Source organism: Dama dama, chromosome 23 (assembly GCF_033118175.1).
Source record: "Dama dama isolate Ldn47 chromosome 23, ASM3311817v1, whole genome shotgun sequence".
NCBI classification, from domain to species: Eukaryota; Metazoa; Chordata; class Mammalia; order Artiodactyla; family Cervidae; genus Dama; species Dama dama.
This window is the reverse complement of record NC_083703.1, coordinates 77320020-77336169: the sequence shown is the minus strand read 5'-3', so window position 1 is coordinate 77336169 and position 16150 is coordinate 77320020. Positions and strand designations below refer to the sequence as shown.

Here is a 16150-nt window from a genome sequence, read left to right as displayed (position 1 = left end):
AATCTTTAAAAAGAAAAAAGAATGGGGAGACCCACTAATGTGTTGGCCTGGCAACACACAGGTGCCTGCGCCAGGCCCCTAAGCCCCTGCTTTAATGGAATCCTGAGAAAGCTCTCCAGACACACCTTTCACCAGAGCTTTTAGGGAAAATACCTAGAGCTCTCCGGCTTCTTCCGGGAACACACCAGCAGTGAAGCGTAACCCCACCCCCGAAACTCAGGGTACCACGTGACTGGACACCCTGTTGTCTGGATTTTCTAGGATCCTCTTTCTTTAGACCCTGGCCGGCAGACCTGTCCTTACCTGCATGGCTCTCTTAGCAGCAAATTGCTAATGCCAGTGCGCTTAGAGGACCTCTTCTTGGATAGGAGGGGACAAGACCGGGTTTTGGGTGCCGTCTTCTGCTCTTAGTGGCTGTGGGTCATCAGGCAAGTGACTTCACTTCTCTGAGTCTCTGTTCCCTTTCTGGCAGGCAGGAATACTGTTCCCAGGTATCACGAGAATGAAGTTGACAGTGTACCTATTACACTCCATATGGCGCTTCACCCCATAATAGCTGCTCAGTTCATGGTAACTGTCATGATTATGAATGATCATTTTCTGCCTAATAATGGTCTTTTGGAAAGGGGAGCCAGTTCCAAGGAAAGCCGATTTTCTGTAAGATCTCATTTGCTGGGACTTCCCTGGTGGTCCAGTGGTTAAACTTCCACCTTCCAAAGCAGGGGGCCCCAGGTTCAATCCCTGGTTGGGGAACTAGAGTCCACATGCCGCAATGAAGATCAAAGATCCCGAGCGTCACAACTAAGACCCAGCACAGCCAACTAAATAAATAAATAATATTTTATTAAAAAAAAAGATTTCATTCGCTGTTTACAAAGGAATATTTCCCAGTTCCTTGGTAACCATGCATTTGGAGCAGTATGTCACGATACAAATTCTACCTTGAGCCCCAAAAAGTTCTCATTGTGTTCCTTGATGACCTTGGCTGAACAGAGCATGCTTTGCCTCCAGTCAAACGCACAAAACAGGTATTGTCACAGCAGTGAGTGACGTGAGCGGGTGGCCAGCAGAAAAACTGCCCAACCCCAGCGGGAAGTCAGATCTGCGTTTCTTGGAAGGAAAAATCCACGGGGCATTTCAGAGCTCCTTAACCCGGTTGGAGTACTAAGGAGTCTGGATTCACTTGTTCATTCTCCAACAAATCTTTCTGTAGTGTCTACTGTACACCAGCCCCTTGCTAGGCTCCGAGCAAACAGTGATGAAGGAAAAGAGCCAAGGCCCCAGAGCTCATGAAGCTTACTGTCTAGAAAGGAGAGAGGAACAAAAAACAACAGGACACCATGAAATATATAATATCTGTCCACAGATGTACTTCCCTGGTGGCTTGATGGTAAAGAATCCACCTGCCAACTCAGGAGACACAGGTTCGATCCCTGGGTCAGGAAGATTCTCTGTAGGAGGAAATGGCAACCCACTCCAGTGTTCTTGCCTGGAAAATCCCATGGACAGAGGAACCCGGTGGGCTACCGTCCACAGGGGCAGAAAAGAGTTGGCCATGACTTAGCAACTAAACAACAATAAATCCACAGATGTAATAAGGAAGGGCACAGATTTTGATGGAAAGTTGGTGGTATTTGAAGGAGGTCAGGGTAAGCCGTTCTGGGGATGTGACATTTAAGCAGAGATGTGAAATAAGTGAAAAAAGAGATGCGTGTTGTGTGGGGGGTGGAGTGTTCTTGGCAGAGGGAATGAATAGTGCAAAGGCCCTGAGGCTGGAAGTGACTGGTGTGTCCCAGAAGCAGCAAGAAGGCCAGTGTGGCTGCAGCAGAGTGAGCAAGGGGAGGGGCGGAGAGAGGCAGGCCAGAGAGCGAAGAAGGGCCCGCCATGCAGGGCCTCCCGGGCCTCGTAAGGACGTCAGCCTTTGTTTTGAGCGCATTGGGAGACAGCCAAGGAGAGAGAAATGACCCAGCTTAGGTTCCAGGACCCCTCAGATGAATGTGGAAAATGAATCAGTTTATCATAAGCACAAGGACAGAAGCAGGAAGATAGTGAGGAGGTGACTGCAACTGTCCAAGCAGAAGAGGATGGTGGCCTGGCCCAGGGGCATCTGTTAGGGAAGGGGGAGAAGTGGGTACATTCCAGATACCTCTTTTTCTTTTTTTGGTCCACACTGTGAGACACGGGATCTTAGTTCCCCGACCAGGGATTGAACCCATGCCCCCTTCTGTGGAAGCCCAGAATCTTAACCACTAGACCGCCAGGGAAATTCTCCCAAAATCCCTTAAAGGTAGATGTGACAGGTCTTGCTGATGCCTTAGCTTTTCTGAGATTCCCTGTCACTGGTGCCTCTACTTGCTCCCCCAGCAGCAGGCTCAGAAGCATAGTCTAGACCAGGTCAGCTAGGCTCTGCCCACTTGGGGAGACGGCGGCCTGGTCCACCCATGCCCTGGGGACCCAAGCCCTGGCAAGGGCCACCCTGGCTTCTCCTAGGTGGTGTCTCAGAAAGAATCCTGGACTGAAGAGCCTTACCATGGGTGACATCCCCCACTGTGTGACCTTAGACAAGTCCCCTTCCCCATGCTGAATCTCAGCTTGCCTGTGAAATGGGAATTTTGAAACCAACCCTACTTCCTCCTGGGGTGGCTGTGAGAAGTCAGATGCAGGCTGGGTATGAGTTCCGAGGACAGTAAAGGGCCACATTCACAAAAGGGTTAAACTCAAGTATGTTATCAATAGTGATATTTGGTCATTTCTGCTGTCCTGCGGGCTGCTGGGGAACTTTGGCCTTGGTTCAGGTCAGGTCACAGCTATGCTAAATCAACATATCTCACTTTTCTTATTGAAGTATAGTTTATTTGCAGTTATTATTTCAGGTGTACAACCTAGTGGTTCTATATTCTCACAGATGATACTCCATTTAAAGTTATTAGAAAAGATTGTCTAAATTCCCTGTGCTGTATATTACATCTTTATATCGTATTTATTTTATACCTAGTAATTTATCTCTCTTAATCCGCTACTCTATCTTGTCCCTCTCCCCACTGGCTAGCCACTAGTCCATTCTCTGTATCTGTGAATCTGTTTCTATTTTATTATATTGATTCATTTATTTCACTTTCTTAGATTTATAAGTAAAAACATACAACATCTCTTACTTTGATGTTTTGGCTAAACAGCCTGGGCTGCGTGTGGGGTTGGACAGAACTGGGTGGAGCTTCTAGCTCAGTTTCCAGAAAGTCAGCTAAAAAAACCCGACGATCCCCCCAGTTCACAGCCAGACCAGCCTTCCAGTCTGGTATTCCCTCCTGCCCCCTCTCAACCAAGGTTCCCAGGGGGGAGCCAGGCCCCGCTGCTGCATCCCAGTGAATTTGTCGCTGTCCCATGGGAGTGGCTAAATGTAGATTGTGGGCTTACTGTTCCTCTTCTCGGAGCTTCCCTGGTCCCTCCCTGAGAACTGGGTCCTTCAGGCCAAGAGAAACCCCAATTCAGTTCAGTTGCTCAGTCGTGTCCAACTCTTTGCGACCCCACGGACTGCAGCACACCAGGCCTCCCTGTCCATCACCAACTCCCGGAGTCCACCCAAACCCATGTCCATCGAGTCAGTGATGCCATCCAACCATCTCATCCTCTGCCATCCCCTTCTCCTCCTGCCTTCAGTCTTTCCCAGCATCAGGGTCTTTTCCAGTGAGTCAGTTCTTCACCCCAGGTAGCCAAAGTATCGAAGACTAGAAGACTTCTGTTTTTTCAGATTCCTGGAATATAAATTTATTTTCTTAAACCCCCAAAATGAAGACCTCCCAAAATATACAGAACATTTAAAATATTAAGTTGAACAAATTCATGCTTTTGACCTACCTGCACAAAATTACAACACAGTGTATGTGTGAGGTTCACAAGATGACCACAGGATTTGTTTTATGTGCTTATATATTTGCATTTTAAATTCATGCTGTTCTCATGGCCTGAGCCAGTAATGGGATGCGAGAGTGGCGAGTTCTGACGAAAGCAGTCTTCTCTCATCATCATCACTTGTGTCCCTGTTTGTGTATGTAACCCATTTAGACTTAAGGTCAAAATTCTAAAAATATTGGGATGTCAGTATTTTGAATAGGTGATATATTTTCTTGATGTGAAAGTTAAGTGTTAAAAAAGGCACACAGTGAAAAGTCATTCTCCCACCCCTGTCCCCAGCCCTCCTCCCCAGAGGCAGCCACAATTACTTATTTCTCCTGATTCCTTCCAGAAACAATTTAACCACATACAAGTTCATCTTAATTCATGTATGCATAGATCCTTTTTCTTTGCTTTATTGAAATGGGGGCTGGCTACACACATTGTTCTCATCTTGCTCTGTTTGCTAACATTATTCCTCAGGGATTTTCCTCTATTTATGCATCATGAGCCATCCTGCCCCTTCTTTACAACTGCATAGTATTCCATTGTGTGGCTGACTCACTGTTGATATAACTTGCATTGTTGATGGACACTGAGGTTGCTTTAAAACTTTCTAATCTAATAAACAACAATGCAGTGAGTAACTTTATGCTTCCATCACGAAAACTTGTTGAAGACCCTTAGGGATTATGAGGTCTAGGAGGAATGGCCCCTTTTTTACATACCTCCAACCCCTTCCTGGAAGCTGAGGCTTGATTAAGGACAGCACCACAAAATGGACAAAGAACATTCCAGGCAGAGGGGACTGCAATGCAAAGCCCCTAGGGCAGAAATGAGCTCAATATATTCGGAAATGGCAAGAAGGCCACTGTGGGTGGAGTGGAACCTGTGACGGGGAGAGGTTAGAGAGGACTTCAGCGGGTAATCAAGCCATGGTGAGGTGAGGCAGGAGGGAGCTAATGAATGAATGAAGCCATGACAACTGAAGGCATCATAAACCAAGAGACAGGCCTGGCCCTCCCCTGACCTCTAGGAAGATTGATGGCTGCCCCCTTGGGTCCCCTAGAGCTTTCCCCCAAGGTCACCCACAGAGAGAAAGAGCCCAGTGATCTGCCACAGGGCAGGAACCCACCAGGTCTTCAATCAGCTGGGCTCTGGCCTCTCCCAGTGCCCACACTGGCATGGGGCAAGCACTTTTTTTTCATTATTTTTATCGTTATTTATTTTTATTTTTTAGGTGTGTTGCGTTGCATGTGGGATCTTAGTTTTGCACCAGGAATCAAATCCGTGCCCCTTGCATTGGAAGCACAGAGTCTTAACCACTGGACCACCAGGGAAGTCTCACAGATTTTTTAAATGATGGGAGCTCTTGAGTGCTGAAGTGGGCAGAGCTCAGAATATCCCACTGCTTCACCGCCGCCCCCCCACCCCAAAACACTCTCCTCCATCTTTGCATGGCCAGCCCATCTCTCTCTGAGCAGCTCACCTTCCCGGGCCACCAATGATCCACTATGTCCCTCTCCCGGTCCCCACCCACCTGCCCAGCCTGCCCCATCACCTCACCATTTGGAGCCACCGTGAAGCCTGGTGGTTTCACAGCCCAGCTCTGCCCCAACAAGCTGTGAGCAGCCTGGTTTCACTGCTCTTAGGGGTGAAGGCAGTACTGGCCCCCACCTTTCAGGCTGGAGAGAGATGCAATAAATGCACATAAAGTATTCTGAGCACGGTCTGACATGGAGAATGCTCAGAAGGTCAGGCATTGCTTTTCCACCCAGGGCCTTAAATCTCATCTCCTTTCATTCATTGCTTGTGTATCATCGGGCTCCTGTTCTGAACCTTGAGCTCAGGAAGGGAGTGTTGCCAGTCGGGTTCAGCCCTGTGCCCCCAAGTGATATTTAAAGAGACCTTGGAGGAGAAGTCCAGAGTTATCTGGGGCAGGAGGGATGGGGAGAGAGCAGACCCCATGTGTGGACCCTGGGGGCAGCCCAGTGGGGAAAGGAGAGGGGGGCCACGGGCTGTGGAGCAGTGAGGAGGGGCATGCGGATCAGGGGGGGATCAGAGGGGGAGGGCAGCAGGAGCCAGACCCTGCAGGGGCTCGAGAGCCACAGCTCGGGGGTCTGGGTTCATTCCGGAGGTACCGGGGAGCCATAGAAAGCTCGAAAGCAGAGGGGTGATGCATTCAGATCCCGCAGACGATTCTGATCTTGGGGTTCTCCAGGAGGAAGGGTTAGAGGAGGCAAGAGAGTGGGCAGCTCCGACTCAAACCATGACTGCCCTCTCGGGTCTGTCCCCCTCCCCCACCTTTTTATTCTCTCTCTCCCGCTCTTCGCTCCCCTGCTTCCTCCTGTCTCTTCTCTCTGACCGTCCTGTCTCTCTCGTACTCACTCACCTTCCCCTCTCTCCATCTCTCCCTCCCTCCCTCCGCTTCCCTGAACAGAACTCCAATTCATCTTCCCCACGCTGGCTGGCCCTGGCGCCCTTCCTTTGGCAGAGCTCATTATTTTAATTAAACTCTGGGATCTGTTTTACTAGCCTGACATCTTGCTTAGGGAAACCAAAAGGGGTGCAGCCTGGGGCCAGGACGGGCAGCCGCCGGGCATTGTGGGAAGGTGTCCATCGCCCCTCCCGGGAAGGGGCCCGGCTCTTTAAGGGGCAGCTGGGCGGGGCAGCTAGGGATTGAGGTCTGGCTTGGCCTCAAAGCCCCATCACTTCCTTGGACAAGCTCCTTCCTGGGCTACAACATGAGGTTTTAATAATTCTTCTCTCATAGGGTTTTGAGAGGTTTAAGTTAACACAGGGCTTTTCAACCTGAGAGTCATAAAATCGATTTAGTGGGTCACAACCACCATTGAAACCCAACAACAACAAACAGACATGACAGAATATGTCATCACCAGGAGCCATGTTGTGTGAGGAGCCTTTATTTCAGGGCGGGCTCGCTCTCTGGTTTGTTTTGTAAATGTCTCCCTTCCTCAGGCGGCCCTTCTAGAAGGCGTGAAAGTACAATTAAAATACTCAGCAAAGTTCGTACAGTAGACAGTCAGACTGTGGTGGCCGACGTTTCCTTGTGGGCAGCAAGAAAAGACTTCCTGTTGACTTCTCTACAGTATCAGTAGTTTCACCCCGTCTTACACACAGGAAAACCAAGTCTCAGAGAAAGAAGAGGCCGTCCCATGCCACTGGACCAAGCAGAGCTGCAGACCCTGGCCTAACCGGGCCTGAGTACTGCCTACCCTCCCCCATCTAGGTCTGCAGGCAGGCATTGCGTGCCAAGTCGTTTCAGTCGTGGCCGACTCTTTGCGACCCCATGGACTGTAGCCTACTAGACTCCTATGTCCATGGGATTCTCCAGCAAGAGTACTGGGGTGGATTGCCATACCCTCCTCCAGGGGATCTTCCCCACCCAGGGATCGAACCTGTGTCTCTAACATCTGCATTGGCAGACGGGGTTCTTTTCCACCAGCACCACCTGGGAAGCCCCAGGTCTGCAGGAGATGGGGGTGGTAATCCTCTGACTGCTAATGAGAATTCGGGCCTGGCAGGACTCGGGTCTGTCTGGGCAGGGGCTTCTGGGGCTGGGGCCCTTGGCTGTGACCCCAAAGGCAGCACAAACCCCCAACCCAGTGATCTTGCCTCTCTAGTACCCCACCACCATGTCAGAGGGGAGAAGGTTGCAGTTTTTCTGCTCCTGTCTGGGCTTTCCAGGAGCCAGTAGGTCTAGGGGAAATTCCCAAGTGCAGCAAAGGACGATGCAGTGGCTGGTGCAGGGCTGTGGGGGGGCGGGCAGGCTGGCAGGGTCTGCAGGGGTGGGGGCAGCCAGTCTGGCAGGGTCTGCAGGGCTGTGGGGGGGCGGCCAGGCTGGCAGGGTCTGCAGGGCTGTGGGGGGGCGGCCAGGCTGGCAGGGTCTGCAGGGGTAGGGGGGGCGGGCAGTCTGGCAGGGTCTGCAGGCTGTGAGGAGGGGCGGCCAGGCTGGCAGGGTCTGCAGGCTGTGGGGGGGCGGGCAGGGGCGAGGGGAGGGGACCTCTGTGAGGTCACAACAGAAAATAGGCCTTCAGCTGAGAGGCGGGAAACCTGGGTCCCAGGCTTAATTCTTCCCCAGCAGGGTTGTGTGCCTGAGGGCCAGTTCCTTCCCCTCTCTGGGCCTCAGATTCCACACTTGTATAATGGGCATGGTGGCTCGGAGGCCGTTTAGGAAGCTGACCACTCAGCGTCTCAAAAACGCTCAGATGAGCCTGAGATTCTGACTCTGAGAAATCTCCTCAACTTCCCCAGTGGGGAAGGCCTCGTGTAGTTATTCATCCAACAAACATTTACTGAGCAGGTGCTGGGGACACATAGGGGATCAAGGCAGACCCAGTCCCTGCCCCTCGTTCTAGTCCATGAGACAACAAGCCAAGAAAGAAATGACTGAGTGCTTTCAAAGCCCTGAGAGAGGGTGGTGGGATAACACGTGAGGGTGGGGGGCAGGCTGCTTTACCAAGATGGTCAGGAAGCCTTCTCTGTAGAGGTAACATCTGAGCGGAAACCGGAAGGGGGAGACTCTGGGAAGACGGGGGTGCCCTCTGCCGCAACAGGGAAGAGCCAGTACAGAGCAAATGGGGGCTTGGCTTGGCCTCATGAAGTTGGAGACTCCACTGGGACATCTAAGTGTCAAAGCCAACCTCCTCCCACCCAGCCCGGCCCCGCCCGCCCAGATGGCGGGTGGAAGGGAGCCCGCCTTGCAACAGAGATTAATTCCCATGACCCAGTTCTGTCTGCCGGTGGCTATGTGGGTCACCTGGACTGCAGGGCCTTGCCCCTCAGAGCCTGTCCCGCACCCACCCTCCCCTCTCTGGTTTTCAGTTCTCTGGACCCTGCAGCCCCAAGAACACTGAGGGAGGGAAACCAGAGCATTGCTGTTCCACTGGCCTGTCTGTGAGCCCTGGACCCCCTGTCTCTGCTCTTGTTGTACCCTCTGCCTAAAATCCCTTTTCCCCTCCTTTTATTTTTTCAATTTTTGGCCACACCCCACAGCATGTGGGACCTTGGTTCCCCAACCAGGGATCGAACCCATGCCTGCTGCATTGGAAGGTGGAGTCTTAACTCCTGGGCCTCCGGGGGAGTCCCTCCACCCCACTTCCCCTCTCAACTCACATATTCTCTCCATCCTTTTATGTCAAGCCCAGAAGCCGCCAAGAAACCTTCCTGGCTTTCCACTTAGAATAATAGGTACCATATTTTAAATGCCTATTAAGTGCCAGGCTCTGTAAAAAGTAATTTATCTTTCTGGTCTCATCTAATCTTTGGAGATAGAGATGACTGCTTCTGTTTTACTTATGAGAAAGTTAGGGTTGAAGGAGGTAAAGTCACGATCTTGAGGTCATGTGAGGGAAGTGGCAGGGGTGGCAGAAATTCAGGCTATACTCTGACATGTTTTACAGAGCAGCTTAGGTACTTCTGTGCCTAAGGGACTTTGGGCTCCTCAAGGGCATGGATTGAGTTTATTTAGTTTTTGCATCCCCAGAATCTGGCACAAGCCCTCCATAAATGCTGGCTGGCTGGCTGGCTGGCTAGATAGATAGATGGATACGTAGGAAGATAGATGGATGGGTATCTAGTAGATGGGTGGGTGGATATGTGGATAGATGGGTAGATGAATTATAGATGAACAAGTGGCTAAATGGTGGATGGATGGATGGATGGATGGTGGATAAGTATATAAATGGGTAGATGGAAGGAAGGAAGGATGGGTGAGGTGGATCAAGTAGAAAAAGAGAGACAAGAAAGCCGTAAGAGATAGACAATTTCCACATGAGAAAGCTGTTCTTGCACATTAAGTCATTGGTGATGCTCCCCGCTGACTTCAAGGATCAAGCAGTTCAGAGGCCAACTCTTTTCAAAGAAGACAGGAAACAGATCCACCATTTATTCAACACCCGTTATGGATCAGGCACCATCCTAAAAACCTTGTGTGCATTAATCAATCCTCACAAAAGCCCTATGAAGAGACTACAATTTTTATCTTATTTCTCAGATGAGAAATCAAACCACTTACCACAGGAGTGAGACCCCCGTGGATAATCATAGTGCTGCCTGTTGGTGGGATGTGAATTAGAAGCTACAGTAATTCCAAGGTGGCACAGAGGTAAAGAATCTGCCTGCCAATGCTGGGGACACGGGTTCGATCTCTGGGTCGGAAAGATCCCCTGGAGTAGGATATGGCAACCCACTCCAGAATTCTTGCCTGGAAAATCCCACAGACAGAGGAGCCTGGCAGGCTACAGTCCCTGGGGTGGCAAAGAGTCAAACAGGACTGAGCAGGCAAGCATCATCTCAGCTCGGAAAGGCTTTCTGACCCCAGGGCCTTTGTACTTACTGGTCTCTGCCTGGGGCCACCTGCCATGATTGGCTCCTTCTCACCGTAAGCTCTTAGCTCAAACGTTTCCTCTCAGAAAGGCCGCTATCAACCACCTTACTCAGTAGCCCCCCAACTATTCTAAGAATTACTTAGGGAGAATACATATTTGGTTGCTGTGGTAGAGACCCAAATAGATGTGGCTTATGCAATATCAAATATGTTTCTTCTCTTTCTCTCTCAGTGAGGAGAGGTCACTGGTTCTTGCAATGCAGTGTATACATCTGAGGCGTGTGGGGCCCCCGCAAAGCAGGAGGGTGCAGTGGTTGAGAGAGGGCTCTGAATCTAGCTATGCCTGAATCCAAATCTCACCACCATCTCTCACAACTGAGGTCAGGTGAACCAGGCACAAGGATCTAAGCCCGTCTGAGCCTGTATTTCCGATCTGAAAATTCAGTTGTTAATAACGTACCTATTTCATAATGATCCCAGGAATGGATACACACAAAATGTCCAGAGCAGGGGTCAGCAAGCCAGGGCCTACTGGCCAAGTCTAGCCCACCACCTATTTTTGTATGGCCTGCAAGCTCCAAGTGGTTCTTACGTGTATCAGTCAACCGAAAAATATCAAAGAAGAAATCTCCATTCAGAGAATATGAGAATTATATGAAATTCAAATTTTACTGTCCCGTAAAGTTTTATCGGAACACAGCTCATTCGTTTCTGTTTGTTTCTGGCTGCCGTCGTGCAAAAGGTGCTGTTTCCCTGGTGGCTCAGCTGGTAAAGAATCTGCCCGCAATGCAGGAGACCTGGGCTTGATCCCTGGGTTGGGAAGATCCCCTGGAGAAGGAAATGGCAACCTACTCCAGTACTCTTGCCTGGAAAACCCCATGGACAGAGGAGCCTGGCGGGCTGCAGTCCACGGGGTCACCAAGAGTCGGACTCATCTGAGTGAGAAACACTTCCGCTCGTGCCAAGTGCAGAGCGCAGTGGCTGCGACAGCCCCCGTGACCCACAATGTCTAGCCCTTTACAGAGAAAGTTTGCCGAAGCCTCGTCTAGAGAGTGTTGCCTGGTACACAACAAACCTCAGATGGTGTTAGCTCACTGAGGCCCTTGGGAAGCGGCTATGGGGCAGGGACCAGACTGGGTTTATTAAGTACCAGCTGTGGGCTGCGCCCTGGGCTAAGCACATTATGTGGACAAATCTCATCTCAGCACTTGGAGTTAGGTGTGACTGTGCCCATTTTATAGATGAAGAAACTGAGGCTCAAAGAGGTGATGGCACTCGCCCGAGATCTCCCAGCTGGATGAGTAGCAGAGCTGAGATTTAAACTCAGGGTCGTCTGATCCCACTGACTGCCCCCTTCCCTTCCCCTCCATATACAGACCACAAACCCCACTGCCTGAGATGGCTCTGCACGAATGCCAGCCACTGTTTCTCCAAGGCCTGGCAATGGAATCATCTGGAAGAGTTCGCTGAAAATGCAGGTTCCTGGGATTTCCCTGCTGGTTCAGTGGCCAAGACTCCACACTCTCAATGCAGAGGGCCTGGGTTTGATCCCTGGGAACTAGATCTCACCTGCCGCAACTAAGACCTGATACAGTCAAATAAATCCTTTAAAAAAAAAGAGAGAGATCCCTGAGTCCTACTGCAGACCTCCTGAATCAACCTCTGTGGGGAGGACCCGGAAAGCTTTGTCAGCAAGATTCTCCAGAGGATATCAGTGTCAGAGGGGTGGTCAAGGTGGAGGAGGGCCCCACGGGCTATAGCTGGTGGGGCGGGGGGAGCTTCTCGAGGAAGGGTGAGCTGAGGAAAAGTTGGACAGGTGAGGGGAAAGCAAGGGGTGTCCCAGGCAGGGAAGCCTGCCTGAGCAGAGGCAGCAGGCAGCATTGAGGCTGGTCCCCGTGAGCCCTGGAACTCTGAGGAGAAAGGCAACTCTCCTACCTGGGAAGATCTTCCTTTCCTCTGGGACTTTAAGAGGAAACTGGAAGCTCCTCACTCCAGCCTTCAAAATCCTGTGTGATCTGCTTCCCGCCTGCCTTTCCGTCATCATCTCCGACCTTGCTTTCCTCGCTTCTTCCACCCTGGCCTCCTCTCTGATCCTGAAACATACCTTGTTCCTGCCTCAGGGCCTTTGCACTTTCTGCTTCCTCCATCTTGCTCATCCTCAGACTTCAGCTCAACAGCCACCACCGAGGGGCCTTTCCTGACCAGCTGCCTTCTCCCTCACAGGCATCTCTCCCCACAACCGCATCCCTGCTGTTATTTATCTGTTTATTGGCTCCTCCTTGGGCTTCCCGGGTGGCTCAGTGGTGAAGAATCTGACTGCCAATGCAGGAGAGGCAGGTTCGATCCCTGGGTCAGGAAGATCCCCTGGAGGAGAAAAATGGGCAGCCCACTCCAGTATTCTTGCCAGAAGAATCCCATGGACAAAGGAGCCTGGCTTGCTACGGTCCGTGGGTTTGCAGAGTCAGACACGACTGAGCAACTGAATACACACGCACCTCTCTCCTGAGAAATGACTTCCTGCTTCCTTCACAGCTGTGTCCCCCAGAGCCCAGCACTGTGCCTAGAACTCAGAAGTTATTCAGTACCTGGGGACCGGATGGACGAACAGTGTGAAGGGTGCCCCAGAGAAGGGCTGAGCCACACTTCTAGGCTCTTCTCCCGGTGAAGTACTCAGCACAGAGGGGGCGGCCGGCTAAGGTTTGAGATGAGATCTCTGAGGCGTGGAAGTGAATGGAGAGGGCCTTCCCTGGTGGTCCAGCGGCTAAGACTCGGCACTCCCAATGCCGGGGGCCCAGGTTCCATCCCATATCAGGGAACTAGATCCCTCATGCCGCAACTGAGACCCAGTGAGACCAGTTAAATAAATAAATATTAAAAGAAAAAAAAAAGTTGGGGAGAATTCCTGAAAGAGAAAACAAGGCAGTGGAAAGGGCCTTTTCCTTCCTCTTAGCCCTTGGAGAGGAAGACATGCTGTTGCCTTCTGGAATTCTCCAGTCATCTCCCTGCCTCCACAGACCCTGGAGCTACCCCAGCTCCCCTCACTGGACAAGCCCTGGACCAGCCCTCCACAGGCATGCTCCCGTCAGATCCTCACCACTCCACGAGTGATGAAGGATCCCTGCACCCATTTCACAGATGGAGAAACAGACTTGGAGAGGGAAAGGAATTTGTCCTGAGTCCAGGGTGAAACCCAAATGCTGGAACTCAGCCCTCTCTCTAGAGCCTCTTTTCTCGGCCCCCATGTTGTCTGCCACTCAAACCCACCATCCATGCCACTTCTGCCTACTCCCCTAACATGCTACTGTCGGAAAGTCCTTCTGCAATCTAAGTCAAAGCCAAGAGAGAGGCAGCTTTGTTTGTGTTTCAGACGCACATTTAGGGCTCAGTTTTCACCAGAAAGGCATAGAGCGGTGAAATATTTATTTATTTGCCTGCACTGCGTCTTAGTTGTGGCATGTGGGATCTAGTTCCCTGACCAGGGATCGAACCTGGGCCCTCTGAAGTGAAAGTGCAGAGTCTTAGCCACTGGACCACCAGGGAAGACCTCTGCCTCAAGGTTTGAACCAGAGAAGTCAAAGAGTGAGCAGGAGAGGCAGGCCACACTCCCAGGGAGCTGGAGGCTAGCAGGGAGCCCAGGCCTGGAGTGAGAAAGCATGGTGACAAACCAGAGAACAACTCCGGACTATAGAGAAAGGCTGATGATTAATTGCCCAGTAAAAGAACAGTTGGATCCGATGGGACCTTCCCAGGAGCTGGTGTGGCCCAGAAAAAGGCCTTGATTTTGAGGCAGGGCATCTCAACCTCAGCTCTGTGGGAGAATTCTTTGTTGTGGGGGAGGGGGGATGTCTTGTGCATTGTCGGATGTTTAGCAGCATCCCTGGCCCCACCCACTAGATGCCAGTATCAGGCCCACCCCACCGCCACTCCACGCCCTCTGTGACAACCAAGACCTTCCGCAGGGGGTACATTGCCAATTGTCCCCTGGGGAGCGAAACTGCACCTGGTTGAAAACCAGGGCTTTCAGGTGTAATCGAAAATGTTGGCATCTAATTTAGAAGGCTTTTAACCCGCCTTCAGCCTCAGATGTAGTTCATCAGTTCAAATGCATCCTGGCGTCGGGCAGGTAACTGTCATTGGGCAGGTAACTGTCATTAGCAGGGCTGCTGGTTTGAGTCCTCTGTGCTACAAAGTTAGGCTGATTCTGAAGGTCATTCATTGTACATACGGGGAGGGTGAGGCCCAAAGATGGGGAAAGACTTGCAGAGGTCACACGTGGCAGAGCTGGACCCAGAACAAAACTCAGTTTCCCTAGCCATAAAATGGGTTAGACTGGATGGGGTGGGGCGGCCTGGCAACTGTTCTCTCCCAGGCCTCAAGTGGTGCCTCCTGGAGGAAGTCTTCCCTCCTGCTCCCAGATAGACTCGGTTTCTCCCAGACAGTGGGCTCCACCCCCCTCCCCTGGATCCTCTCACTCTGCTTTGCAATAAGTTGCGTGTCTGTCCCTCTCCTGCTAGACAGGAAGGAGGGTTGGGTCTTACTTGCTTTTGCAGACCTGGTGTCTGGCCCAGAGTTGATCATCTTTAGTTAAAATGTATGCATTTTTATTTAGGTATATATGTCCTTCATTCATTCAACCGGCGACCCCCGCACATCAGGCAGCACAGGGCTAGGAGTTGCAGGTTTGGCGCTGAGCTCGGTAGGCTGGCCTCCACCGCACTGTATCTCCTAGCAGAGCGGTGGAGACAGGCATTGCACCTCATCCTGCAAACATTCAAACTCACATTGCCAGGGCCAGGAACAGAGTGAGGCGCCCAGGGCGTAAAATTTAAGATGTTCACTCTCGAGGTGGTACAGTGTATGCCCCCTCCTCAGCCTGGCCCCGAAAGCATGAGCAGAGAGACGTGCCCTCATAAGGGAGGCAGCCCTGAGAAGGGAAGATGTGTAAACACACACATCACTCAGGGTAATGGTTCTCCACCCCCTAACCAATCCAAGCCCCCTTTATATGACAAGTATTCTGTGAACTCCTCACCACTAAATGAAAGTCATAGAAAATATAGTTGACTTGGTCGGGAAGATCCCCTGGAGAAGGAAATGGCAACCCATTCCAATATTCTTGCCTGGAAAATCCCCTGGACAGAGGAGCCTGGCAGGCTACAGTCCCTGGAGTCACAAAGAGTCAGACACGACTGAGCGGCTTCACTTTTCACTTTTCCCTGGCAGTCCAGTGGTTAAGACTCCACACTTCCACTGCAGGGGCCACTCCCAAGGGTTTGATCCTTGGTTGGGGAACTAAGATCCCACATGCTGCACAGTCAGAAGAAAAAAAACAGAAAAAGAAGTAGATCATATACTTTACCTATGTACATAACTCATCCCTCAGCCAAATCAATACACGTAATGCCCTAACTTTAGCAGGAAGGAGAATTACAAGGAAAATAATTTATATTAAGCTTGTATGCATTTCAACATACAAATGCCTGGTCACGACAGTGACTCCAGAAAACACGAGGAAGCGTTAGGTACGTACCCTATACACAGAAGCGCTGCGAGTGCGACAGGGGCAAAAACGAGCCACAGGTGTGCTGGCAGCCCAGCTACCACGAGTGGCGTTGCCGTCAGTCATGTGGTTTTCCCAGTGTGGTGAGTAACTCTCAGTAAAGTTCTGAACAGATGAAAGTACAGTTCTACAGCTGTTTCAGTCAGTGGTTGCATTTCTGGAAAATTCGGGATATGTTAAACCTTGGCATTGGCGGAAGATATTTGATGTGTTTAGATGTAAAATGGAGTCAGAGTCTAGGTTCGAGAAATCATAAGCAGCGCTGTTTTGTGCGGTTCAGGTCGCCCAGGGTACCAGCCTCTGCCCCCTGGGTGCCCGAGTGTCCCCCGATTCTCGAGACAGCCTCACAC

At 51.2% G+C, this 16150-nt stretch overlaps 1 protein-coding gene and 1 non-coding gene across 2 annotated transcripts in view; one reads left to right on the top strand and one right to left on the bottom strand.

Annotated features, from left to right (window-relative positions):
• Positions 1 to 16150, top strand: part of KCNB1 (potassium voltage-gated channel subfamily B member 1) — a 108021-nt gene that overhangs the window by 59455 nt on the left and 32416 nt on the right. The window lies entirely within an intron of this gene.
• TRNAE-UUC (transfer RNA glutamic acid (anticodon UUC)) lies at positions 13708 to 13780 on the bottom strand. The gene has a single exon. It is a non-coding gene; the product is annotated as a tRNA-Glu (tRNA).